The sequence below is a fragment of the Thalassophryne amazonica genome, chromosome 2 (genome assembly GCF_902500255.1).
Source record: "Thalassophryne amazonica chromosome 2, fThaAma1.1, whole genome shotgun sequence".
NCBI classification, from domain to species: Eukaryota; Metazoa; Chordata; class Actinopteri; order Batrachoidiformes; family Batrachoididae; genus Thalassophryne; species Thalassophryne amazonica.
The window spans coordinates 68,567,720-68,595,532 of NC_047104.1; the positions used below are offsets into that span (position 1 = coordinate 68,567,720).

Genomic DNA, 27,813 nt, shown 5'->3' on the forward strand with positions numbered 1-27,813 from the left:
TGCAGGCATCCATTTCAAAATGAGCAAATATTTACACAAAAAAGTCTATCAGTTTGAACATTAAATGTCTTGTCTTTGTAGTGTATTCATTTTTGAATGGTTTATCTATTAAAGAGTAAAAACTGAAGGAAATCAATTGTAAAGCTTGAAAGACATTTCTGTAGGAAGTATTTCAGCCATAAGGTCAAGTGACAGGGGAAGTCTTGGCTTTTTAAATACTTGAAAGACACTGGACTCATCAAGAGGATTTAGTCCTGCTATAATGCACTGATGCAGCAGGTGGCAGCAATGCAACCAATAAGCATGCCAGATTGCTTATACGCCACAAAAGAAGAAGGGTTCATTTGTTTACTCCACATGGTCATGTTTTGAGAAAAAGCGTGTTTCGTGTCAAAATAAAGCCATAAAATACATGTCTTATGTTTTTTAAATTTAGCGGTTTTATATAATGAAATAAACAGAACATGGAAACAAATTTTGACAGAAATCTGTATACAAACAGAAGTTTTGCAGCGCTGAATTTCACTTCAGTACATGCACAGTATAAATAACTGTGCCACCCTTAAAAATTTCAGTAATTGTAAACACATTTTATTTGCATGAACAGAGTTATTGGATACGCATCTGAGCACTGGATGTTCAGTCGCTGACCGGTGTCAGGAGCTCAGCACTCCCCCTTACTGGTATGAGTGCTGTGGGCTTTGGGGCTGGCTGTGCCTCTTCCGCACTCTTCTGCAGCAGGGCAGATTAGCCGGTTTAATATTTACTTTGGTGACATGCTTCTTCGTCTTGCAATGTTCTTCCAAGGTTTTGTTGATGAAATCCAAAGATAACGTGTAGAGTGCTTTACCAGGAAGCTCAACCTTGTGGAAGAATTCAACAAGTCTTGCCTTCGTACCATCCACGTCCACCTCCCGGTCCAAACATGTCCACTTAAACCACTATTGATGTCTAATGTGGTCTTCGTCCTCTCTCTCTGTAATTTTGGCCATGTTACAGACGCAGCTCGACAGACCAAAACTTGCAGAAAATCAAAAATGTCCACATACGGGTACTTCCAGTGACTTTAGATTTTGACTGGCTGAAAAGTTTGTTGTTGTAGAAAAAGTAACAAATGACATCTTGTATTTTAGCTTGCAGTTTCAGCAATGTGGTTCCATGCATATGAGGAAAGGTTTAACAAGCACGGTTGGCTCTGCTGCACCTCCACACTCCCCCAACCCCAATTTTTCTCAACAGATTTACGCTGATCTCAGAAATGGCCCAGAAATCCTGAAAAACTCGTAAATCCCCGGATCCAAGGAAGATTCTCATCCCTGTAATCCTTGTTTTTCTTTTCTTTGAAACCAACTACATAACCGATCACAAGCCAGTCGCTCAGATTTGTGCAAACAGTGAAGTGCTGACTAAGGTTGAAGGGACTCAGCTTTGCTCAGATGAAGTTTCTAAACATTATAGCCAACCTGGACACAGATACTGTGAGTGCTGTACTGTGAGGCAAAGACACTCTGTGTAATCAGTGGACCTCTGATTGCAGCACGTGAGAAGCTGAGTGAGGAATTTGAGTTTCTGGGTTTGACAGTCCTGGATCAATGACTAATGACTTGCTGGACTCATCATCAGAAATGTATCTGTACTGGATGAAAGTAGTGTGCTTACAGACCAGAACAAGCAGTTGTGCTTGGCTAACTGAAGATAAATATGATCCCAATAAGAGAGTGGTCAACTGAAATAATAGAAAGGATTAAAAAAAAAAATCCTCCAAGAAGAATATCCAACACGCAGCATGACAAAACATGATGGCTGCTACCACTCACTTTTGTCAGCTGTGCAGCTATAAACAACATGGGAAGGTTATAAAAAGGAAAAGATACAGGCTGACAAAGGAAGAGATCAATGCTTCAGGACAGAAAACTCAAATACGCCTCGAAAACAGAAAATCACAAAAAGTAAATGAAAAACAAGTTGGATGTAGGAGTCAATGTCTCTGAAACTAATGTGAGAACAAGTGAAGGAAAATGAGATTTATACATTGTAAGCCCAAACAAAACGTCGATCAGCGTTTTCATTTATTTCTCAACAGGTTGCACTCACAGCCCAGTTTTCTAAAAGCTGTGTTCATGTGCAGCCTCGCCGACGGTCCGGGAAAGCTCTGAAACTTGTAACAATGTGAAAAACTAAATAATACCCACGAAAACAGAGGTAACAATCTAAATTTGAAAATCGACATGATAGCGGTGAAATCATAGCATGATGGTGCAGTGCCATTATTCCACTGCTTAGCGAGAGCCCTGAGTAGCACTAACATCTAAATATTTGAGCCTTCACACTTATTTACGTATCATATGATAAGGCAATCATTACCTGAACAGTGTATGGTAAAATATTGTACAGGTTTCATATTCCATCAATAAACAAGTGGTTCGGTAATGAAAACACAAGATAAGATAATCACAGCGGGGAAATTTACGATGTTAACGGCAGCACAGGGACAGTCAAGTTACAACAGTGCAAGTATCCAAAATAAGGTAAAAGAACAATAATTACAAAAAAGGAAGTAAAGTTCTGTATGGACGACAATATATACAGTAGACTAGATTACACTATATACAAGCAGAAGGAATGTTTCATAATACTGCATGAGTCAAGATGAAAACGCATCTCAGTGCGAGCAACAAAAATCATATTTGTTCACAATCACATTGGTTGTGTGAGTGAGAATCTCATTATTTCTCAAAATTAATTCATAAACTAAGTGTTTGTATCGGAAACTGTACAATCAATAAATAGACATTTATTTAATTCTCTTCGCTTACTCAAAGTAAATGGGGGGTTAAGTACTTTCCACCTCCCCCCCACCTTTTTTTCCCTCAACAAATCAGCCTTTTGTATTATTTTTTGAAAAGAAAGAGACAGACAGAGTGAGAGAGAGAGAGTGTTGTAGTCCAATCTTCCTGGGCTGGAACACCTGTTCACAGGAGTCAGAAGTTGTTCGATTCCATGCAACACAGTTGTGAAGCAGTTTTCAGAAACACTGGTTATACAACTAAATATTAGTTCAGTGATTCACAGGAAAGATAAATCTTCACGCATTTTTCAGTTTATACAGTAAATGTTTGAGTTTGTAAAGAAAAATGCAGACAGTTATTTTTTGAACAGCCTAAAACCTCGGCCCCACCAAATAATAAGCCATGATTAATGAGCCACACATGGGTGTGTCAGCGATTATTGGAAGAATAAGCCACGTTTTAATCCGTCATGTATCCACTATTAAGGCACCTCTATGTACCTCTCTGTCCCTCACATGTGCCAGGTATCAGCCTCAAGTGAGCCACGACCGACCTGTCATTTGAGCCCTGTCCAGCCTCGAGTGGCTCGTGTCACCGCATATGATCCAGTTCAAGCCACATATGACCTATGTAGCGCCATGATAACGTGACATTGGTGCACGTTTAGGCATGGGTTTGGTCCAAGCCTCCAGCCCTCTCACACTTCCCTTTAAAGTGTGAGTTTTCAATTCACAGCATCCATTCAAGGTGTTGTCACATTTTTTAAATGCAGTCCAAAAAAAGATGCTGCGCCGAGTGAGTGCACGCTCCTGTGCCAGGGGATACAAGTTCTGACGGGGATAAATACTTTGGCACGACACTGGCCCGTGTGCACCAGGCTGCTGTTCAACGGTGTTCCAGAGTCAAATGCAGCAGTTCTGTGCCTTCACCCAGCTCTCTGTGACCACAAAAAAAGACACCAGCATGAGGTGGCCGCTTTAATTATATACACCCGCTGCTGCAACTGTGGATCACTTCCCAAAAAAAAAAAAAAAAATGTATTTGTTTCTTCCATGCTTACAGTCACCGTAATCGAACTTTGAGCTTTGTGTCATGTCTGCAAAATCGCTCTTTTGCGCGCTCTTGTTCTGCGTTCCTGGACAGCTCTGCACTCCTTCTCGTGGCTTCACTGGCGTCATTTCTTCCGTGGCTTTAAACACACAGCCACTTTCACATCGTGATCCAACTTTTAACTTTGTGTTCATTTGTTATTAACTGAAAAATCACTCTTCTGTGAGCTGGCGCTTTGCGTAAATGCACATCTTGGGTGCCAGTCAGTGCGCACAGAGTGCGACTCATTTGATCCATTAACAAGATGTTAAATCTGTCATAAACATACTTTTACAGCAAGGAATGAACATGCAACTGTTTTACCAAGCTATAAAAACATGACAAATAGTTACCTTTAAGCTGTTCCAAAATATGTTCATCATGGAGCAGGACAGAGGGAAAAAAAAGGTCCAGATGAAACAGTCTTCTGTGATTGTAGAAGTGATTAGAGGGGTTTGCAACATCCAAGCTCTAACAGAAAATGATTAATCCGCTACAAAATAATTATTTTATATTCAGCGTCCAGAGCACAGAGCAGGTGGAATTGTGAGAGCAAGATGGCTGAGCCTGTCCAAAAGTAGGCTTTCACGACCACGTGGCCACCAGGCACTCAGATAATGGGCTTTTATCAGCCTCGTCTTCATCATGCACATGCCTCTAAAATCCTCAGTCATCATAGTAACTTGTACACAAACTGCCCATGCTGTTGTTGCTAAATTTTGAACATCTTGAAATTAGCACCACGCTCAGAGGAGCCTGGTTAACCGAAGATAATCCCTCTAAGAGCCTCTCAGACCACTATTCTCCCACGATAGTTGAATAAACCCTCTCGCAGCAAAAAAAAAGAAAAAAAAAAGAAGAAAAAAAAACGGTGTGTGGCTCAATAGTCATCCATTATTTGGTGGGACCGGGGCTTAATATAAATTTTTCTTCATTTTCTGGAAAGTAATAAATTTGCTAAATGTTTCTTCATGTTTTGATGTAGAATAGAATGTGCAGTGTTCTCAAAGCATTTGTGTATATGAAAATAAAAGCTATTATTACGATTTTGAGCTTTAATCACTTTTTAAAACACATTGCCATTACTTTGAACACAACATTCTCTCTCTCTCTCTGTGTGTGTGTGTGTGTGTGTGTGTGTGTGTGTGTGTGTGTGTGTGTGTGTGTGTGTGTGTGTGTGTGTGTGTGTGTCACTAAAATTAACATTGAATTGGTGTGTAACTTTGCAAAAACAATGTCGGACTCTGTAGTTTTCTTTGGGCCCCTCCCCAATCGGACCGGGAGTGACATGTTTAGCCGCATGTTCTCCTTGAATTGCTGGATGTCTGAGTGGTGTCCAAAAAATGAGGTGGGCTTCATAGATAATTGGAAAAGCTTCTGGGGAAAACCTGGTCTTGTTATAGCACCAAATCACAACAAACAGTTGCCCCAAGGTGCTTTATATTGTAAGGCAAGGCCATACAATAATTACGTAAAAACCCCAACGGTCAAAACGACCCCGTGAGCAAGCACTTGGCGACAGTGGAAAGGAAAAACTCCCTTTTAACAGGAAGAAACCTCCAGCAGAACCAGGCTCAGGGAGGGGCAGTCTTCTGCTGGGACTGGTTGGGGCTGAGGGAGAGAACCAGGAAAAAGACATGCTGTGGAGGGGAGCAGAGATCAATCACTAATGATTAAATGCAGAGTGGTGCATACAGAGCAAAAAGAGAAAGAAACACTCAGTGCATCATGGGAACCCCCCCAGCAGTCTAGGTCTATAGCAGCATAACTAAGGGATGGTTCAGGGTCACCTGATCCAGCCCTAACTATAAGCTTTAGCAAAAAGGAAAGTTTTAAGCCTAATCTTAAAAGTAGAGAGGGTGTCTGTCTCCCTGATCTGAATTGGGAGCTGGTTCCACAGGAGGAGCCTGAAAGCTGAAGGCTCTGCCTCCCATTCTACTCTTACAAACCCTAGGAACTACAAGTAAGCCTGCAGTCTGAGAGCGAAGCGCTCTATTGGGGTGATATGGTACTATGAGGTCCCTAAGATAAGATGGGACCTGATTATTCAAAACCTTATAAGTAAGAAGAAGAATTTTAAATTCTATTCTAGAATTAACAGGAAGCCAATGAAGAGAGGCCAATATGGGTGAGATATGCTCTCTCCTTCTAGTCCCCGTTAGTACTCTAGCTGCAGCATTTTGAATTAACTGAAGGCTTTTCAGGGAACTTTTAGGACAACCTGATAAGAATGAATTACAATAGTCCAGCCTAGAGGAAATAAATGCATGAATTAGTTTTTCAGCATCACTCTGAGACAAGACCTTTCTAATTTTAGAGATATTGCGTAAATGCAAAAAAGCAGTCCTACATATTTGTTTAATATGCGCTTTGAATGACATATCCTGATCAAAAATGACTCCAAGATTTCTCACAGTATTACTAGAGGTCAGGGTAATGCCATCCAGAGTAAGGATCTGGCTAGACACCATGTTTCTAAGATTTGTGGGGCCAAGTACAATAACTTCAGTTTTATCTGAGTTTAAAAGCAGGAAATTAGAGGTCATCCATGTCTTTATGTCTGTAAGACAATCCTGCAGTTTAGCTAATTGGTGTGTGTCCTCTGGCTTCATGGATAGATAAAGCTGGGTATCATCTGCGTAACAATGAAAATTTAAGCAATGCCGTCTAATAATACTGCCTAAGGGAAGCATGTATAAAGTGAATAAAATTGGTCCTAGCACAGAACCTTGTGGAACTCCATAATTAACCTTAGTCTGTGAAGAAGATTCCCCATTTACATGAACAAATTGTAATCTATTAGATAAATATGATTCAAACCACCGCAGCGCAGTGCCTTTAATACCTATGGCATGCTCTAATCTCCGTAATAAACTTTTATGGTCAACAGTATCAAAAGCAGCACTGAGGTCTAACAGAACAATCACAGAGATGAGTCCACTGTCTGTTTGTAACCTTCACTAATGCTGTTTCTGTACTATGATAAATTCTAAAACCTGACTGAAACTCTTCAAATAGACCATTCCTCTGCAGATGATCAGTTAGCTGTTTTACAACTACCCTTTCAAGAATTTTTGAGAGAAAAGGAAGGTTGTGAGATTGGCCTATAATTAGCTAAGATAGCTGGGTCAAGTGATGGCTTTTTAAGTAATGGTTTAATTACTGCCACCTTAAAAGCCTGTGGTACATAGCCAACTAATAAAGATAGATTGATCATATTTAAGATCGAAGCATTAAATAATGGTAGGGCTTTCTTGAGCAGCCTGGTAGGAAAGGGGTCTAATAGACATGTTGATGGTTTGGATGAAGTAACTAATGAAAACTCAGACAGAACAATCTGAGAGAAAGAGTCTAACCAAATACCAGCATCACTGAAGGCAGCCAAAGATAACGATATGTCTTTGGGATGGTTATGAGTAATTTTTTCTCTAATAGTTAAAATTTTATTAGCAAAGTCAGTCATGAAGTCATTACTAGTTAAAGTTAAAGGAATACTCGGCTCAATAGAGCTCTGACTCTTTGTCAGCCTGGCTACAGTGCTGAAAAGAAACCTGGGGTTGTTCTTATTTTCTTCAATTAGTGATGAGTAGTAAGATGTCCTAGCTTTACGGAGGGCTTTTTTATAGAGCAACAGACTCTTTTTCCAGGCTAAGTGAAGATCTTCTAAGTGAGATGCCATTTCCTCTCCAACTTATGGGTTATCTGCTTTAAGCTGCGAGTTTGTGAGTTATACCACGGAGTCAGGCACTTCTGATTTAAAGCTCTCTTTTTCAGAGGAGCTACAGCATCCAAAGTTGTCTTCAATGAGGATGTAAAACTACTGACGAGATACTCTATCTCACTTACAGAGTGTTCTGTGTCGAAGCGGGTTGAGGAGCGGACCTGCGTCAGACGGAACCCAGCGCTACAAATAACCAGAAAAGCGGTTCCAAAAACAATATATTTATTTCACCCGCTGGTGCATAAAAAGTGTAAAAACAGAAATAGCGTCCTTCTGGTGGAGTGAAGGCTGGCACGCTCTCCAGCGCCCAAAAGGATCGAAGCCCGGCGCTCCTGGACCCACTACCACCGCCAAACACCCCCCAGGTGGACACGACAAACCGACTCTCTGCGAAGCATAGAAGAGGTGAGGTAAGTTAGCAGTTACAACTAATATCCTTCAAAAAACACACACCATCAGCAACACATGCAGGTCTGTATTTTAAGCTTTATGCAAATGAGCAGCTTCTCACAACAGGTGGAGGACCACTTGTCCGCATGCCACAGCAGTGAGAAGCGAGCTGCACAATCCTCATCACAATTCAAGTATACTGCGTAACAAAATACCAAGTTACTATCAACAATTAGTCAAACACTTAATCACCTTTGATGTGTGCTGACAGCATGTGTCCCTCACCCTTCCTTGCTTCACGGGCTCGATGTGTCAAACCCAGGCGCGGTCCTCAGCGTCTCACAAACGAACATCACAAGGTCGAGTTCCCGGCAGTTCTGCTTGAATCACACATGACTTAAATGCAGAACGCCATCCAATTATCTGCTTCAGCTGAAAGTCTTTAAGGTTGCATGTGAGCACCATTCACAGGTGCTGCACATGATGTTGATGAGGGTGAAGGATTCTTCAGCCAGCACCTTCTCCACAGACAAATCAGTTCTCATGCCACCTGGAGAGCAAAGAAAAGAAAAGAACACCAAAATATCCAGCCACACCCCCCAACACACAACACAGAGTTTAGGTAGCTACTCTGCACTGTGTTGGTATATGGTATTAGAGAACATAAAGAAGGAATCATATCCTTAAACCTAGTTACAGCGCTTTCTGAAAGACTTCTAGTGTAATGAAACTTATTCCCCACTGCTGGGTAGTCCATCAGAGTAAATGTAAATGTTATTAAGAAATGATCAGACAGAAGGGAGTTTTCAGGGAATACTGTTAAGTCTTCAATTTCCATACCATAAGTCAGAACAAGATCTAAGATATGATTAAAGTGGTGGGTGGACTCATTTACATTTTGAGCAAAGCCAATTGAGTCTAATAATAGATTAAATGCAGTGTTGAGGCTGTCATTCTCAGCATCTGTGTGGATGTTAAAATCGCCCACTATAATTATCTTATCTGAGCTAAGCACTAAGTCAGACAAAAGGTCTGAAAATTCACAGAGAAACTCACAGTAACGACCAGGTGGACGATAGATAATAACAAATAAAACTGTTTTTTGGGACTTCCAATTTGGATGGACAAGACTAAGAGTCAAGCTTTCAAATGAATTAAAGCTCTGTCTGGGTTTTTGATTAATTAATAAGCTGGAATGGAAGATTGCTGCTAATCCTCTGCCTCGGCCTGTGCTACAAGCATTCTGGCAGTTAGTGTGACTCAGGGGTGTTGACTCATTTAAACTAACATATTCATCCTGCTGTAACCAGGTTTCTGTAAGGCAGAATAAATCAATATGTTGATCAATTATTATATCATTTACTAACAGGGACTTAGAAGAGAGAGACCTAATGTTTAATAGACCACATTTAACTGTTTTAGTCTGTGGTGCAGTTGAAGGTGCTATATTATTTTTTCTTTTTGAATTTTTATGCTTAAATAAATTTTTGCTGGTTATTGGTGGTCTGGGAGCAGCCACCGTCTCTACGGGGATGGGGTAATGAGGGGATGGCAGAGGGAGAGAAGCTGCAGAGAGGTGTGTAAGACTACAACTCTGCTTCCTGGTCCCAACCCTGGATAGTCAGGGTTTGAAGGATTTAAGAAAATTGGCCAGATTTCTAGAAATGAGAGCTGCTCCATCCAAAGTGGGATGGATGCCATCTCTCCTAACAAGACCAGGTTTTCCCCAGAAGCTTTGCCAATTATCTATGAAGCCCACCTCATTTTTTGGACACCACTCAGACAGCCAGCAATTCAAGGAGAACATGCGGCTAAACATGTCACTCCCGGTCCGATTGGGGGGGGGCCCAGAGAAAACTACAGAGTCCGACATTGTTTTTGCAAAGTTACACACCGATTCAATGTTAATTTTAGTGACCTCCGATTGGCGTAACCGGGTGTCATTACTGCCGACGTGAATTACAATCTTACCAAATTTACGCTTAGCCTTAGCCAGCAGTTTCAAATTTCCTTCGATGTCGCCTGCTCTGGCCCCCGGAAGACAATTGACTATGGTTGCTGGTGTCGCTAACTTCACATTTCTCAAAACAGAGTCGCCAATAACCAGAGTTTGATCCTCGGCGGGTGTGTCGCCGAGTGGGGAAAAACGGTTAGAAATGTGAACGGGTTGGCGGTGTACACAAGGCTTCTGTTTAGGGCTACGCTTCCTCCTCACAGTCACCCAGTCGGCCTGCTTTCCCGGCTGCTCGGGATCTGCCAGAGGGAAACTAACGGCGGCTAAGCTACCTTGGTCCGCACCGACTACAGGGGCCTGGCTAGCTGTAGAATTTTCCACGGTGCGGAGCCGAGTCTCCAATTCGCCCAGCCTGGCCTCCAAAGCTACGAATAAGCTACACTTATTACAAGTACCATTACTGCTAAAGGAGGCCGAGGAATAACTAAACATTTCACACCCAGAGCAGAAAAGTGCAGGAGAGACAGGAGAAGCCGCCATGCTAAACTGGCTAAGAGCTAGTAGCTGCGCTAAGCTAGCGGATTCCTAAACACGCACAAAGTGAATAATGTGTAAATAATTTAGAGGTGATTCAAGCAGAGGGAGTGCTTTAGTTAAGGCACGTGAAGATTACACTGTGAAACAAATCATTATCTAGGTAACTAGATCAATCTAACTGCGCAGATTAAACAGCTAACAGATACAGCAAACACTGCTGTGCTCCGGAACAGGAAGTGATACAATACCGCAGTGAGAGCCAACCACCAGTAGAGGCAAGGCGCTTCACTCAAGTAAGGTCTAACCTTGCCAACCCAAAAGTCATCAAACCACCAATCGGTGGGTGACTCTCATCCCTGCTTAGCCACAGACAGAACATTACCCAGCTAGCTGAGCATTCTTGCCACGGTGCCTGGGGTGCAGGGATCATCTCAGAAACATTTCTTGATATTACTCCATCACCAATTACTGTATTGCACCGAAATGCATGGTGTCAAACAAATTAACCATGAACTTGGCATGTTGGGCGCTCTTTCTAAAGTATCTGGGGCATCTATTTTTTTTTTTTTTGGAAACCTTTATTCACCATTTCAGAGTGCAGAACATCTATAGTTATCAATCATCATCATTTTCTCTTGCTAAGGTATGTATGTTTCATGCTTTAAGACTTCACAACAATGGGATGCATACATTGCTTAAGTACATAACAGTTATATCTTCATCAATCCTCCTAGGATGTGTGTGTGTATGGACATAGATCAGGGTTCTAGCTACGGTGGGTGGCACTGGGCAGTACCACCCAGCACAGCAAATTTCCTCTCATGCCCGGCACGGATTTTCCAAAAAATGAACTGAAATGTTGCTGAAAAATGTACCAATTCTATTGTATTTCAAGCTTATAGTGTCATACTTTTGTTTATTTTGCAATTTCAACCAAATAAAGAATTAAATATATTTCTCCTTTCTTCATATCTCAGCCACAAATGGCAGAGAGATCAGCAGTCAGCTACTTTGAGCACTTAAAACAGATCAGAACGGAGACACTGTGCGTCTCTCTCTGCTCTGACTTAAAGGAATAAAACTCCATTAAAATGTTTCTTTAAAATATTCAACATTCAGAGTGTCAGTAGATGTTGACACATTCAGAAGTTGAAGGTTTATTTTACAGTTTAAAGGCTCCTGTTTCCAAAAAGCTCAGAGGAATGGTGAGAGCGAGCAGGAGGGGGAGGAGGAGGAGGGGAGAGGGGCGGGAGAGAGCGTGCATGAGAGAGAGAAGGGAGGAGGAGGAGGAAGAAGAGCCTCATTCACCTCCTGTTAAAACAAGACAATTAGTGGTTATATTGTTTTTGTTGTTGTTGATGTTTTTTTATGTAATGCAATCCCACTCAAACATGTTGGAAAACTCATGAAAGAAAACTGCCTGCTTCACTGGATTAAAGAAGAAGACGAATAGAGCAAATGCTATATGCCCATCAAATATGAATGTGTTTTTAACCTTATCTTATTTATTTTATTAACTTAGACTTTGACCAAAACAAGAATGTCTTTTTTTTTTTTTTGTCTATTATCCTTGCTTTCAATGCATCTGAAACCACTCAAAATTGTTTAAAATAGGGCTTGCCAATAACATTTTACAGGTATAAAACCCTATAGCTTCAGGGGGCTGTGCCCCCAGGACCCACGCCGGGGGCCCCTGCACCCCCGGCCATGAGCCACAATCCCGTAATTTACCCGGCACTAAAATGGTTCGAGCTACAACCCTCACACAGATATTTATTTTGATACCAATCTGACTGCTGGCACCTGAGAACACAAAACTATACCATGGCAAGCGTAGCATGTACATTAGGGATGTGAATCTCATCACTGACAAAGATTTGATACACATCTCGATACACTACCAGCGATACGATACTTCTTGCGATACATGATGATACACGATGATACGATACGATTCACCCCTGTTCCCAATTCGATACGAATCGGTATCCAGCCAAAATGAGAAATTTTGGTGTGCTATAAATCTGATAGTTTGCCATTTTAAGTGCCTGAATGTCTTAAAGACAGATTTTGGTATTAATAGAAAAATTGCTCAAAGCTGGCACAATAAAACAAAATGAAGTTTAACAATGAAACCCACTGCCTGGAGACATTTTCCAGCCATTATAACTGAAATACAGACATTTTAGCCATCCAATATTATATGCCATCAATTTTCTACATTATTACTGTATAAGTCTTACCTCACTGCTGAGAGAAATGCAGCCTAAGATGTCTGCTGATCTTCACAGCTGAAAAAACAAGTTGCAGATTATTAGAAAAATACACTATAAACACAACATACTGAAATGGCGATTTACTTGTCAATAAAAATGGAAAGTATAGCTGCCCACACACACACACACACACAAAAATACAGTGCATCTAGAAAATATTCACACATTCCCAACATTTTGTTGTTATAGCCTTATTCCAAAATGAATGAAATTCATGTTTTCCCTCAAAATTCTACTCACAACACCCCATAATGCCGCCACAGAAAAGGCTCGATCTCCTCGTGTTTTGAAATTGTTCTTAGGGACAACGAGGAGGAGCTGATCAACTGACCTAAGAGATCGTGAGGGAGTGTAATCATGTAAAAGATCTGAAATACAAGGTATATTAGAAAAGTATCCGACCTTATTATTTTTTTCAAAAACTATATGGATTTGAATCGCGTGTGATTGCGTCAGACAAGCTTGAACCCTCGTGCGCATGCGTGAGTTTTTTCACGCCTGTCAGTTGCGTCATTCGCCTGTGGGCAGGCTTTGAGTGAGCACTGGTCCATTTCATTACAAAATCTCCTTTAACAGTGGAATGTCCGGATAAACTGCTGATCCCGACCTCTTCTGAAACTTTTCTGCTCTCACGACATCCTGGGTCAACAGAGGCTTAAATTTGGAAGTTTTCAGCTCGAAACAGGCTGACGACGGCGGCTCGGGGCGCCGTGGGCTGTCCTTAAAGCGATAGTAACACTCCTTAATCTCTCAGCCGTTTAAATTTTCACAGAAAACTGTCTGAATTTCTCGAATGGTGTCCACTTGGATGTGCCATACAGTTTCTGAAAAAATTTTGATCAAGCAAAGCGCCAGTCTCTCAGGAAGTTCTCAGACAAAGGAATTCCGATGGGAGGGGTGGACCAGTGCTCACTCAAAGCCTGCCCACAGGCGAATGACGCAACCGACAGGCGTGAAAAAACTCACGCATGCGCACGAGGGTTCAAGCTTGTCTGACGTAATCGCACGTGATTCAAATCCATATAGTTTTTGAAAAAAATAAAAAGGTCGGTTTCTTTTCTAATAGACCTCGTATATTGTGGAGCTGATGCTGTGCTTTAAAAACAAACAAAATTTTAAAATGTATTCTAAAATGGACTGAAGAGAAGCAAGGATCGGTGTGATATGTTCATGTTTTCTAATGCCCGTTAAAAGGCGAGCAGCAGCGTTCTGGACCAACTGCAAGCGTGCCAGGGAAGCCTAGTTAACACCGGAATAAAGTGCATTGCAGTAGTCCAAACGTGTGGAAATAAAAGCATGAATCACTCATTCAAAATCACTAAAAGATAGAACAGGTTTAATCATGGATAAAAGCCTCAGATGATAATTTAAATCACTGCCCAGTTTAAAATCACTGTCAAGCTTTACACCAAGATTAGAAACTGTGGGTTTAAAATAAGGTAAAAAGTATGGGATGGTGAGCGTCGGTGCATTTAACCTGATGGAAAAAAATAATTTACTCCATTTTGTAAAAAGTTTGTAACACAACAAATTGGAGAAAAGTAAAGTGCTGTGAATACTTTCCAGATGCACCGTACCTACCAAAGCAATACAACTTAGCATGCCTTGTAAATTATTAAAATCATTCAATAAAAATGTAACTACAACTACAAGTTATTTAGGCAGTAAATATTTGTAGAGGTACATAACAGAGACAGAAAAAGTAAACATGGATCAAAAAGGACCTTGTATATTTACATAATTAAAACTCTTAAGTATCAGAGGTAGAAATCTTAGCAATAAATAAACAGGCAAAATGTAAACATTGTAACCAGCAGAGCAACCGTTGTATTGATAGAAAATGAATCGCAGGCCCTTGCTTTCTGTTTGGGCTTGTGCACATCATTTTTATTCCCATTATAGGGTTTGTTTTTTTACATAGCCTGTACACACTGTGACTAGCTTTAGCTAGTTTCTGGGAGAAAAGCACTAAAACACTTAATTCTACCTCCTCATCTCAGCACTTTCTTAAAAGAGCAAACATGCTCCTCGTGGGATCTTTCTCTATGTCAACCAGTGGTGGGAACAGCTCACCAAAAAGTAAGCTTACATAACCGCTACTCCGTTAACTGAAAAGTTAACTTTTATAATGCTAAACTGATAAATTGCTAAAAAACTGAGCAGACGTTACAGCTAACCGCTATCTTTTAGTATTGACTTGGTACACTGTCAGCTACTGATAAGCCAGTTTCGAGTTTAAGCACGGCAGGGGCTTCTGAGTAAATTCAAAGGCAATCACAAACCCAAAACAAACACACAAAAAATAAATAGATAAAACCCCAAACGCTGTCATCATTGTCAATAGAAGACACAGTTTATCTCTATATTATACATTGTGGCAAGCTGCATGGAAGAACGAGTCAGGGCTTTTGTCTTTATGCACCATGCCAGCATAGTATAAGTCATACGCTGGCATACGTTGAAAATATTGTGCACGCACAAAATTTTTCGAGGTACTCGGCGTATTATGACATATATCATGCTCTTAACTTATACAAAAGTTACCCATAACTTATTAGACATACCCCAGCATTTTTAATATGGTTGGCATAAGCTGGCTAAATCGTTAAGGTGTGACAGGGGTCCTACATGCTCTGAGGACTATGAGGCTGGTGTTTATCCCCATACATTGTAATGTGAAGTGGATTAGAGTCGACAACCCATTTCCACCTGAATAGACCGGGATGAGACAGATGAAGTGTCCTATCCAAGAGCAGGGGGCCAGAAGACACACCTCAAAATCTACCTAGCACAAAAATCAATCCAAAATGCACTGCTTTGTCAACATCTGGGTTTTTTGTGTCCCCCCCCCAGTCAATTCAATAAAATATATTTATTTATAAAGCGCCAAATCACAGTTGCCCCTTGGTGCTTCACATGGGTGAGGTCAGACAAAATCCCTGTCCCATTGTTTACAGTGCTTGACGAACACATTTTATATGTGTCTACAAGAAAGCCATGCAACTTTATTTGATTTTGCAAGAGACTGACCACAAAGACTTGCAGAGGAAGAGACACAGCGTTAGCAATCTCAACGGGACAGCTGTAGTGGGGACATGACAGTTAGCATAGCCAGCTGTTAGGGCCCCTTCACAAATAACACAACTGAGGCAGAATGGTGCACGAAGGAGGAGGGTCATTCCATGTCAATTCAAAGAGGGCCTCACGCACTTTGCCTCAGATTTTCTTCAAATTTTAATCAAAGACTCCCAGACTATTCAGAACAACAAATCTGAAGTTTGAGGCCTGTAGGCCAAGTAGTTTCTGAGATATGGCCAATTTAGTGTGCATGGGGTCTGCCCTATTTTTAGGCAAAAATTATGGCAGTCATTTCTGGAGCCATGTTCAAGGTAGAATATCTCAGCAAATAATGGACTTAGAGGCCTGAAATTTTCTGTGGCAGCTGTCATGGACACCCAGACTTGGACTATAGTCAAACAACAGACATTGACACTAAACTGTGAAGTTTATGTATGCTCAAACTATGGAAAATATTACATTGACTATTGCGAGCATCCATGTTTGAGACACTGAAGCATACCATTACACTCAAAGAAGCCTTTCCATTTCTTGGCTCCTTAATACCAGCTATAATGGCTATGAAATATGTAAATTTGCCATATCTGTGGTAAACAGTTATTGTGGTAGAAACCTCTGAAATCTGAAAAAAACATTTTGTGGTTGAATTTTGTTAGAAGAAAAGCTCATACGGGCAGTAAATAAAACTCTTCAAACTGATTCCATTTTGAAGGTATTGATATCTAATTTAAGCATCCAATTATGGCTAATTTGTGCACTCGCAAATGTATTTCTAGTGCTGAAATGACAATTTCATTTTAATTGTGCGCACACGCTGCATTCATATGATTCATGGCACACACCAGAATGCTTGCACATAGATCTGATCTGCCAGGGGGATTCCATAAGGTTTCCACGGTTACTAGGCTTATATCCACCTGCATGATGAGTGTGATGTTGTGTGATGTGCCTGTTCTGCAAAGCAGAAGTTCTCTTGTTGCATCATCTAAGTCTGTGATGGGCTTGACCCCTTGTTTCCTACAAGAAACCATGAAATTCAAAAATGTTATTCCAAAGCTTTACATGACTCTGACAAGACTGATCAATACCAATAGAAAAACTGCATTCAGTGTTTATTGGTCTGTTTAAAGAAATCTGAAATGTAGATCATCAAAATATTCACCTGCAGAAAGAAGTATAATGACATTCACTTTCATCAGAACAAAAAGAACAGGGAGGAAGATGTGCAGCCATCCTTTTTACAACTAGAGCCGGCCGGCCAGGCCAATGAACCTTCCACCGTGTATATTTGTTGAGTTATGTACATATGTCCAGCATCTAATTGCTCCATTGCTAGGGAGTGCAATGTGGTGTCACGTTCCATGTGGTCACACTGTGTTTGTGCATGCGCAAGACCGTGCACAAAATTGACACAGCGGTATCATTCACGCCTGTTCGACCGTGTGTCCCTCCCAACAGCAAGTGGAATTTTTCACGGTTGCCCAATTCGTTTTGACACTTTTTTTGGCTGGATTCTGCTTCTTTTGCCCAACTTTGTGTTATGTGTGAAGGGGCCATTAGTGACGTCTATGTTTTCAGGCTTATTGACTGTGGCTGGACAAAAAGGAACAAAAGCTGCAAAAGGGACACTGGTAATAAGATGTTTAATGACACTCATGTGGAACTTTAACATGTGTAAGGTTATGAAGTCCTGTGAAGCAACTGATAGACAATATTCTTCGCGATTACTGTGTGCCGCTTCAGGAGAAATTAAATCAATGGGATGCGGTTGTGTTGCAAGGTATGTATTTAGTATTTGTTACTTAGTTGTGGTGACCCGGAGTGGAAACAAGGGAGATGATGAAGGGACTTATATTTACTTAGTTCAGCTAGTCTGCTTTACACTTATTGGATGTATTTTGAACGCTGGCTGTTCCAGAAAAAAGTGCAACTGGAAAAAACAGCTGACTGTAAATCTATAAATGTGCCTACGCTGGCCTGGATATGACAACAGGAGAACTGAACCTTGGTCTATATACTGGGAATCAAACGCCTATCCCAGAGCCACCTACTCCACTTCCAATTACTGTCTTTGTTATTCCCTGAAGCCAAATATCCACTGTGATTTATCTAGTGTTAGAAAATACATCAATCTTGGTATTGGCAAAAACTCAATAATAAAGTGCTGAAACTGGAATGTGTTTAGCAAAAATCATGACCAGAACCATCCTTAGTTCATACTATCTGACAAAATTGAATATGCAGCTCATTTCTCTGATGGGTTGGAAATATCGGTGCTGCCAGACTATGACATTAAGGACAACATACTTTCAAACACAGAAAAGCCTCGACAGCTAATTAGGCTGCATTAGTGGTGCTGTAACAACGCTGCTTGGCCTGCACACTGCACTCTGACATTCCTGCTGAATCAGGTCACCGCTGTGTCATGTGAAAAGATTAAGCTATAGTACACTTAAAACAAACAACTCTGGGAAACGCATTATGTGACACAGAAAACGACGGAATGAAACAATCAACACTGTGCCGTGCATTGCAATCAATTCAGTATATTTTGTTTGTTTTTTGTTGCAGTCCGAACACAAATAACAGAATATGTCACATCTGGCAGTGAGTTATTACATCTGACCAGCGTACAGTCACACAGCCACAGGTAATGAGACGGCTGACAGGCCGTAGACTGATGCATAACAAGCCGACAAGGTGGACCGCGACAAGGAAAAGCTACAAAATGCACGCTCGCTGTTGTGCACGGCTTCACATCCTCTGTAAAATCTAAAAGTGCTGCAGTTAATCCAACACCCACATACTCAGTACACAGTACAGACGCCAAACTACACACAAAGTGATTTGCTGTCACAAAGCAACACTGTAATTTGGTATTTGCTGCAGAATCTTAATCCATCTAATGAGCCGCTCAAACACTGTACTGTGGCCGGACAGACAATCTGAGCAGCTGCATTCTGATGAAGTCGCACACAGGACTGTTCCACTAACCAACCTTGACGCTTATCCTGAGCCATGTACATGTTTATTCATCAGGTTCTCACAGCAACAACAACAAATCAGTCTCAAGAGCAACATTAATGTGATTATTCTCAAGAATCACAAAAAGGTTTTGGGATTCTACCAGGATGCAACTGAGTGACTTCGTTTCCACGTTCCACTGAGGTGAAAAAGACAATGAATGTCTGCCAAGACCCACGACTGAAAGAGAACACTGGAGCTGCGCTGTGCAGAGCTTCGACATGGGCACGTTACGTGCTGATGGTGGACAATTAGAAGATCACTTAACCAAACCATGAAACCCCTCCTCAAACCAAAACCCCCAAGAGCTCATAAAAGTCCATTCTGCCAAATCGCAGGAGCAATTTTCATGAAATCCTTTCAGTCCATGGTTCATAACTTGGAGCACTGTGCATGTTTGACCCACTTACCCCCACATTTGTTTTTTTGGGGTTTTTTTTTTTTTTGGGGGGGGGGGGTAAACACACAGTTTAAAGTGCTGTGACATCAAACCAAGAGTTGCACATGTTAAATAAAGTCATATCACACTTGCTGTGCACAATCAAAACCAATTAAAAGACAAGGGGTGTGTGTGGCGTGTCAGTAGCAACCACTGCCATGCTACACTCACCACACACACGCCTGCACGTAACCACTGCATGCATGTGCGCGTCATGACCAGTGATGCCGGTAATGCGTTACTTAGTAACGCGTTACTCTAATCTGACCACTTTTTTTTTAGTAACGAGTAATCTAACGCGTTAATCTTTCCAAATCAGTAATCAGATTAAAGTTACTTCTCCATGTCACTGTGCGTTACTATTATTTTTACATTGTGGGTCGATAGCAGCATTAAACTTGGTCCGTGGGCAGGGGGTCGGGGTTCGACTGAACTGCCCACTTTAAGCGAGCTGTGAGCTTTTCATCCGCGGTTTTCTGCAGCAGCTACGACTCTTCCTCACCTCTTAAAGTGCAGTGACAGCAGCACACCTGCACTGAGCTTTACAAAGACATTTTTATGCTTTTTTTCTCCGAGCCGCTCCGTATCTGCTGCTAAAAACAGCTGATCCTCCGCGACGTGTCAACAACTAACATTATTTTCCACTCAAATGCACCTAAACTCTCTTTCTGAGGACCACATGATGTGAAAACACAATAAAACTTTCTTAACTGTAAATCTGGTCATGTTTTCTGCATAAATAAATGTTATCCATTCTTTGTGCTCAAACGCCAAAGTAGGGGCGAATCCAGATGGAATGGGGGCGTGGGGCAAGGATGTAGCCCCCCCTACAACACCCCTAGATTAAAGATCCAGTTTTGAAGCCTTTTTACTACAACTACTAATACTACTTAAAATAATAATAATTTCGACAAGTAAAATGTTTAGAGAGAATTTAAATGTTAGAAAAATGTTAGAATGAATTTAATAGTTACATTTATAAACAATGTAGGTTAGAAACTGCAAGTTTTACTGTTACAGTGCTGTCAACAGTTAAATATGAGGTCAACAAAGAGGTCTTTATTTTACTTTTTATAAAACAAGTATTTATTTTCATTGAAGTCAAGAAAGGGTGACTATAAAGTGAGTTTTGGCAAAACAGGTATCATTGTCATGTTGAGGTGGCAGAGGGTTGTTGTCAGCAGCTGGGAAAAGTAACTAAAAAAGTAACTAGTAATCTAACTTAGTTACTTTTCCAATTGAGTAATCAGTAAAGTAACTAAGTTACTTTTTCAAGTAGTAATCAGTAATTGGATTACTTTTTCAAAGTAACTGTGGCAACACTGGTCATGACTACTAAGTGTGCACAGACTTCAGTGGCGTCTAATGTAGCGCAGCGCGTCATCTGATGCTTCCTGGGAATGTTTTATCAGCTTCATCAGTTTACTGAGCTTTTAATCAGAGATATGAAGATTCTGATCAACCTGGTGCTTTTCCAGCCTGTCACACAGAAGGCGTGTGTGTGTGGAATTATTGGCGTGTAAAGAGACAACCACATGAAGAGTGGCGTTGAGTGGTGAGCATTTTGAAACACTCGTCACACTCTCATGAGTGCCAGCAACCACGTGGCGTTGTGTGATGGTGGATAATAGTGAGATGGGTGGTCAGTACTACACGCTCCTCTAAACACCATGCACCTTTCAGGATTTTAGTGTTGTCATGTTCTATGATTTTCAAAACCATAAAACTAGGTCATCTTATGGTCAAGGTCAATTGTTGTCATAACTCACCTGCACTACATCCTCACGACACCGGCAGCATACATCTGGCTGTACCATTGTTCCTCCTGGCAGTTATGGTTTTCACAATCACCTGTCAAAGTGCGACAGTGAGACAGAGAATTCGCCAATCCAATATGCTAGTTTGCTACTTGTAACCCGGCCACTCCCCCATCGCCACGCTGTCGGTCATACGCAGTTAGTGCTGGGTACCAAACTTCGGTTCTTTCGTGGCACCTAATGAAATGCTTCAGTAGTACCGAGTATCAAAACATGCCCCATCTTTTGGTGACAAGTTTCGGTACCCAGAAATTGATCATGTGCAGGAAGAGCGGTCCACGGCCATTCTCCTCTCAGCATTCAGGTCCGCCTGTGGATGTTACAGAGCACGAGCAGCCTGATTCAAAATCTGCACCACCAGACTCCACTTCAACTGCAACTTAATACATGCATCGTTTTGAAGCTTGAAGCAATGAAGCACTGTTCTGACCCGCTGCTTCGGTTCTTTGCTTTGTTGCCTTTCAGAAGCAGCCAATCCGCTTCATAACCCCTCTCAGAGCCATTAAAATATGTCAATCATGAGTCATTTTTGTGAGGATTAAAGTCACTTACTGGGTCTCCAGTCTTGTGAAAAAGAAATGAGAATCGTCCTCCATTCAAACAGCTCCAAATGCTGCACAGGTCTCTTGCAAGTCATTAATAATTATTAACTTCAAAGTGAATCGCCATTTTAAAATCAAACAACACCTCTTTCCAAATGTTACAATAGAGACAACAAACTACAATAGACCAAAATGTTACTCAGCTCAGCGGTATGAAGATACATTCATGCAAAAATGTCTAAAAGGAAATGCTTTTGACAAAAACTACAGTGTTTTCAAGTGTTCTTTTGCACTGGAAATTATTTGTTGCTTATTTTTCTGTAAGAAAACTGCTTGGAGTGGAAAATTACCAAAGCTGAAAAATAAAACGATAAATAAGAAGATTTTTTACTATGTGTAATTTAATTTTCTTTTTGTTAGAACTGATCTTATAAAATTGGTATAGAAAAAAGTATCATTCAGAGCTAGTATCGAATTGAAGATATCGGTATTGGTACCGGTATCAAAAATTTTTGATTGATACCCAGCCCTATGCGCAGTGCATCCAGGATTATTTACACAAGAAACAACGTACATACGGCAAAGTGTCAGACAAGCTTTGAGATAAACTCATCACGGCTGAACCCGACAGCTGAATAAGCGAACATATCAAGCATCTTTCTAGAGCTGAATTCCAAGGAGAAAGTTGCCATTTTTGGGTGCTTGCACACAGCAGTTAACTGGAGGTTGACCACACGTGTAAGTACACCCAGGACTTAAGTTAATTGAGGATTACAGACTTGCATATTTATAATAGTATTTAGTGATAACGTTCATCATTATCTTTAGTGAATATTGTGTACGCTGCTGTGTGATTATGAAAAAAAAAAACCAAGCCTGGTCTCACTCTTTTGTTTTCGTGGTCCCCCTCACGGCTTCGATAGGAAAATGAGTAATGTTTTAGTGCTATTTCTAATCCTACGTGTTGTGGTATTGTTCGACAGTAACTTTATTGAATGTTGTGTACGCTGCTTTTTTTTGTGGTAGTGGTTTCCTTAACGAAATTAATAATGTTTTAGTAACACGGTTTTTTAAAAAAAGTTATTTTACTATGTCTAACCTTACCTATGGTGTAATAGTGGAAAAAAAATGGCAAAAAAACAGAGGAAAGATGAGTTGAGATGGCTTGTTTACACAGCCAAGTGTATTGTGACCGGCTAAAGTTGACCTTCAGCTGTGGGTGACACCCAGTGGTTTGGACAGCTAACTGGAAGGTTAGCTTCAATAACTGCTATTCCATTAATTGAAAAGTTAACTTTTATAACGCAAAACCGATAAACCACAAAAAAAAAAAAAAAAAAATGAAGGAGCCAGAGCTTTTATCTTTGTGCACCCTGCTGGCTGCTGCAAACAAGTGTTAGTTATTTTTCACACTCAACAATACAGACAAGCCAGGAGACATCAAACACAAGGCACTTTACACTCATGGTTTTATTTATTGACATTAACAGCAACTCTGTCATTTTTATAAAGTGAGAATATCACACATATCTTTTAAAGTAATGCACTAATTCTGAAGGTTTGAGCGTTAACCAACACACGTGCCAAAAGGCATAATGGGAAATGAGTCTATTCTCATCAATTCACCCACCCCACCTCGTCAAAATGCATAGAACACTGCCATCTACTGGATGGGAGTGTGACTAGACCAACATATTTGTGACTCTCAAATGCAGTTCTGAGCTCAGAAAATCTCAATATTGTGAGCAAAGCAATGAATGCGTGTGATCAGTGATCCACAAATGCAAAATCACACTTCACAAACAGAATCTTCAGTTTTGCAAATGCCTTTTTTCTCCAAATAAAAAAAATGACATTTATAAATACACATCCATCCATCCATCCATTTTCTTCCACTTATCCTAGGTCAGGTCACGGGGGCAGCAGCTCAAGCAAAGCCGCCGAGACCTCCCGATCCACACACACCTCCCCCAGCTCCTCCGGGGGAACCCCGAAGCATTCCCAAGCCAGCTGAGAGACGTAGTCCCTACAGCGTGATCTGGGTCTTCCCCGGGGCCTCCTCCCAATGGGACATGCCCGGAACACCTCTCCAGCGAGGCGTCCAGGGGCATCCGGAAAAGATGCCTGAGCCACCTCAGCTGGCTCCTTTTGACGTGGAGGAGCAGCGGCTTGACAGAGCGACAGAGCTCCTCACCCTATCTCTAAGGGAGCGCCCAGCCACCCTGCGGAGGAAACTCATATCGGCCACTAGTACTCACGATCTTGTTCTTTCGGTCATGAGCCAAATCTCATGACCATAGGTGAGGGTCGGAACGTAGATCGATCGGTAAATCGAGAGCTTTGCCCCCCTGCTCAGCTCTCTCTTCACCACGACGGTCCGATACAGCGACCGCATCACTGCAGACGCTGCACCGATCCGTCTATCGATCTCACGCTCCATCCGTCCCTCACTTGTGAACAAGACCCCGAGATACTTAAACTCCTCCAGCTGAGGCAAGGACACCCCTCCAACCTGAAGAGGGCAAGGCACCTTTTTCCGGTCGAGAACCATGGCCTCGGATTTGGAGGTGCTGATCTTCATCCCAGACGCTTCACACTCGGCTGCAAACTGCCCCAGTGCACGCTGAAGGTCCTGGTTTGAGGAAGCCAACAGGACCACATCATCCGCAAACAGCAGAGATGAGATTCTGTGGTTCCCAAACCAGACCCCCTCTACACCCTGGCTGCACCTAGAAATTCTGTCCATAAAGGTAATGAACAGAACCGGTGACAAAGGGAGGCCCTGGCGGAAGCCAACGTGCACTGGAAACAGGTTTGACTTACTACCGGCAATGCGAACCAAGCTCCTGCTGCGGTCGTACAGGGACCGGATAGCCCTTAGCAAAGGACTCCGGACCCCATACTCCTGGAGCACCCCCCACAGGATGCCTCGAGAGACACGGTAAAACACCTTCTCCAGATTCACAAAGTACATGTGGACTGGTTGGGCAAACTCCCATGAACCCTCGAACACCCGATGGAGGGTGCAGAGCTGGTCCAGTGTGCCGCGACTGGGATGAAAACCACACTGCTCCTCCTGAATCCGAGGTTCGGCTATCGGTCAAATTCTCCTCTCCAGCACCCTGGAATAGACCTTACCGGGGAGGCTGAGGAGTGTGATCCCCCTGTAGTTGGAACACACCCTCCGGTCCCCCTTCTTAAACAGAGGGACCACCACCCCGGTCTGCCAATCCAGGGGTACAGTCCCCGACCGCCACGCAATGTTGTAGAGACGTGTCAGCCAGGACAGTCCGACAACATCCAGAGACCTAAGGTACTCAGGACGGATGTCGTCCACCCCAGGAGCCTTGCCACCAAGGAGCTTTCTGACCACATCGGTGACTTTGACCTTTATTTGTAAAAAAAACAAAAAAAAACAAAAACACACACACACACACAAGTTACTAAGGGTGTAACGATACATGTATTTATATTGAACTGTTTTGGTATGGGACGTTCGGTTCGGTACAGGGCTGTGCACGGGTGAGTTCATGTTGCGTGCGTTTGCCGTAATTTCTGGACTATGGAGTGCACCTGAATATTATGGCCCAGTCACACGACAATTCCTGAACAAAGGGAAAAAGTAAAAAAATTCACAATTCATTGAGAAAAGGTGGACGAAAGAGCTTTCTCACCAAACAGCCTGCGAAGCAAGAGCGTAAAAGGGACGAAAGAGGAACTTAAAAAAAACCCAATGCTAACGATCTCGACGCTTTAAATGAAACGCGCCTGGAGCCATAGCTGGAGCAGTGTGTGTCTGCATGAGTTCCAGAACTCAGCACTGGGACGGAGCTCATATCGCCTGAGTCCTGGAGAAACTGCAAACAGAAGTTGTGGAGATCTGTGTGCACGTCAGTGGGTCCACCTGCTTTGGTTCCTCATCCAGAACAAAAGAGGGATCATCTCCATCATCAGAATCAAGACTGTCTGACAACACGCTGCGTGCTCCGTCTGGCTCCAATTAAAAAAAAAAAACTCTGGTGTGCTGTGGTCACTGCTGTATCACTGTATTATGTTGCTAAGCCATATATATTGATTTATAACAGAAAACTGTCAAAAGGGGGAATAAATATAAGTGTAAAGACGATTGAATATATCAGAGCAGTAAATTAATCAGTACGTGTGAACGCGCGCATTGACTCACATGTGCAGTTATTCCACCAGCTGATCACTGATCCACAACGTGAATTCTGCCTTCCAGAACAGCTCTTTATAATCATCATTTTGATTCATCTGCCCGTTGCCACATGTACAGAAGGACTGGATTGTCATTCCTACACTCATATTGTTATATTTAATACAAAATGATAACAGCACGTAGGAGCTGCTGCTAATGCTGCATTCAAGTACCGTCGGAAATTACACAACGTTTTTGTTGTTTCAAATTCAGCAGTTGCTTGTGGCAAAATAATTAATTATATCCACACAAAAGATTAATTCTGGCCTATGTAAGGTGCCTGAGCCCATTGAAGCTGACCCCCCACCCAGATAAAAAAAAAAAAATCCAAGCAAACAGGCTGAGTTTGCCCTTGTAATTTCCGACGGTACATGAACGCAGCAGCAGCCTCAGTGCTCAAAAACCGGCTTCTGCACGGTGTGAAAACATTCAGCTGCTCCAACGAAGCCAAATTAAACAATAACGTTACAAAAACTACACAAACATCAAGAAGGACAGCAAAACGAAACACAGATGAATTGAGGTTTTCGTTACCCTTCGTTCAAATTTTTCAACAGTTTAAAAATCCTGACGAAGTTCCAACTGCATGAACGAAGCCAACGAAAGTCAGCGAAAGTCCAGATTTCTTTTTTGGTCAGGGCTCCGTTCCCCTTCGTTAAGTGCCCTATGACTGGGCCATTAGCCACACCCACCAATTAAAAAAAAATGTACATAAATAAGCCACGGGTCTCCATGTTGTAGCATGAGATATTTACACAGAAAGATGTTAGAAAGATTTTTAAACTTTTAATTAAATACGTACCGCAAATGCTTAACCTGAAGTGCTACATGTAAATATTGACAAGCACGTCATCCAGCACGCATACAGTGTCCCTGCTCCACACGAAGGACTTTATAACTTTTTCTGGAGATTACATCGTGTGTGTAGTCAGGATTGCGTGGAGGCTGTGGTAAATGAGACGTTATTGTTGCGCTGTGACTTTTTCGACTTATTGCGCCAACAAAGAGAACTGGTGGGGAAGGAGGGGGAGAAGGCCCCGCTCTGCTAACTGACCTGACAGCGCAAAGTGCTGTAGAGTGACTTCTGTCCACTAAAACACACAGGTAAGACTAGGGATGGGTATCGAGAACCGGTTCCTTTCGGGTATCGTTAAGAAATGATTCGATCCACCGACATCTGTAAGCTTTTTGCTTAACGATTCCCTTATCGGTCCTTCAGAGTGGCTATTGTTTTGGGGGGTGTTTGTCAAGAAAATGATAATTTCTCTACACTGATTACAGACCTGCAGCAGGTCTGTAATCAACTTTTCTGCAGCGCGGCTGTGCTTTGAACCTTGAACCAATCGATTCGCAGATCGAAGCAGTGCTTCAATCAATGATTTGTGTTCACTTTATCCTAATTTCTCCCTGCTAAAACCCTGAAGAGAATATGTCTGTGAGTAATATTTAATATTTCTATGTTAAACCGACCTGTTATGGTCTTCTGAAACAGTTGATGTATTTTAGAACTTAAAAACGGGACCGATGCTAACGCGTTAGCATGTCTATGGTGTTTTCAATGTTAAATTTAGCATTAAGCTGTTCGCATCAGCACGTTTGTGTTGATTTGTTTTCTGTATAATTAATGGCTCAGCGTTCGTTGTCGTAAAAAAGTCAAATTGTAATTTTTTAAATTTATTTTTATTCATATACCACCCCTGGCAAAAATTATGGAATCACCGGCCTCGGAGGATGTTCATTCAGTTGTTTAATTTTGTAGAAAAAAAGCAGATCACAGACATGACACAAAACTAAAGTCATTTCAAATGGCAACTTTCTGGCTTTAAGAAACACTATAAGAAATCAGGAAAAAAAAATTGTGTCAGTCAGTAACGGTTACTTTTTTAGACCAAGCAGAGGGAAAAAAATATGAAATCACTCAATTCTGAGGAAAAAATTATG

General features: G+C 41.7%; 1 protein-coding gene across 1 annotated transcript in view; it reads right to left on the reverse strand.

Moving 5' to 3' along the window:
• tln2a (talin 2a) overlaps window positions 1–27,813 on the reverse strand; it is a 414,558-nt gene that overhangs the window by 235,724 nt on the left and 151,021 nt on the right. Inside the window, 1 exon segment of the mRNA XM_034187248.1 lies at window positions 12,724–12,771. The gene's annotated coding sequence lies outside the window, so the exon portion shown is untranslated.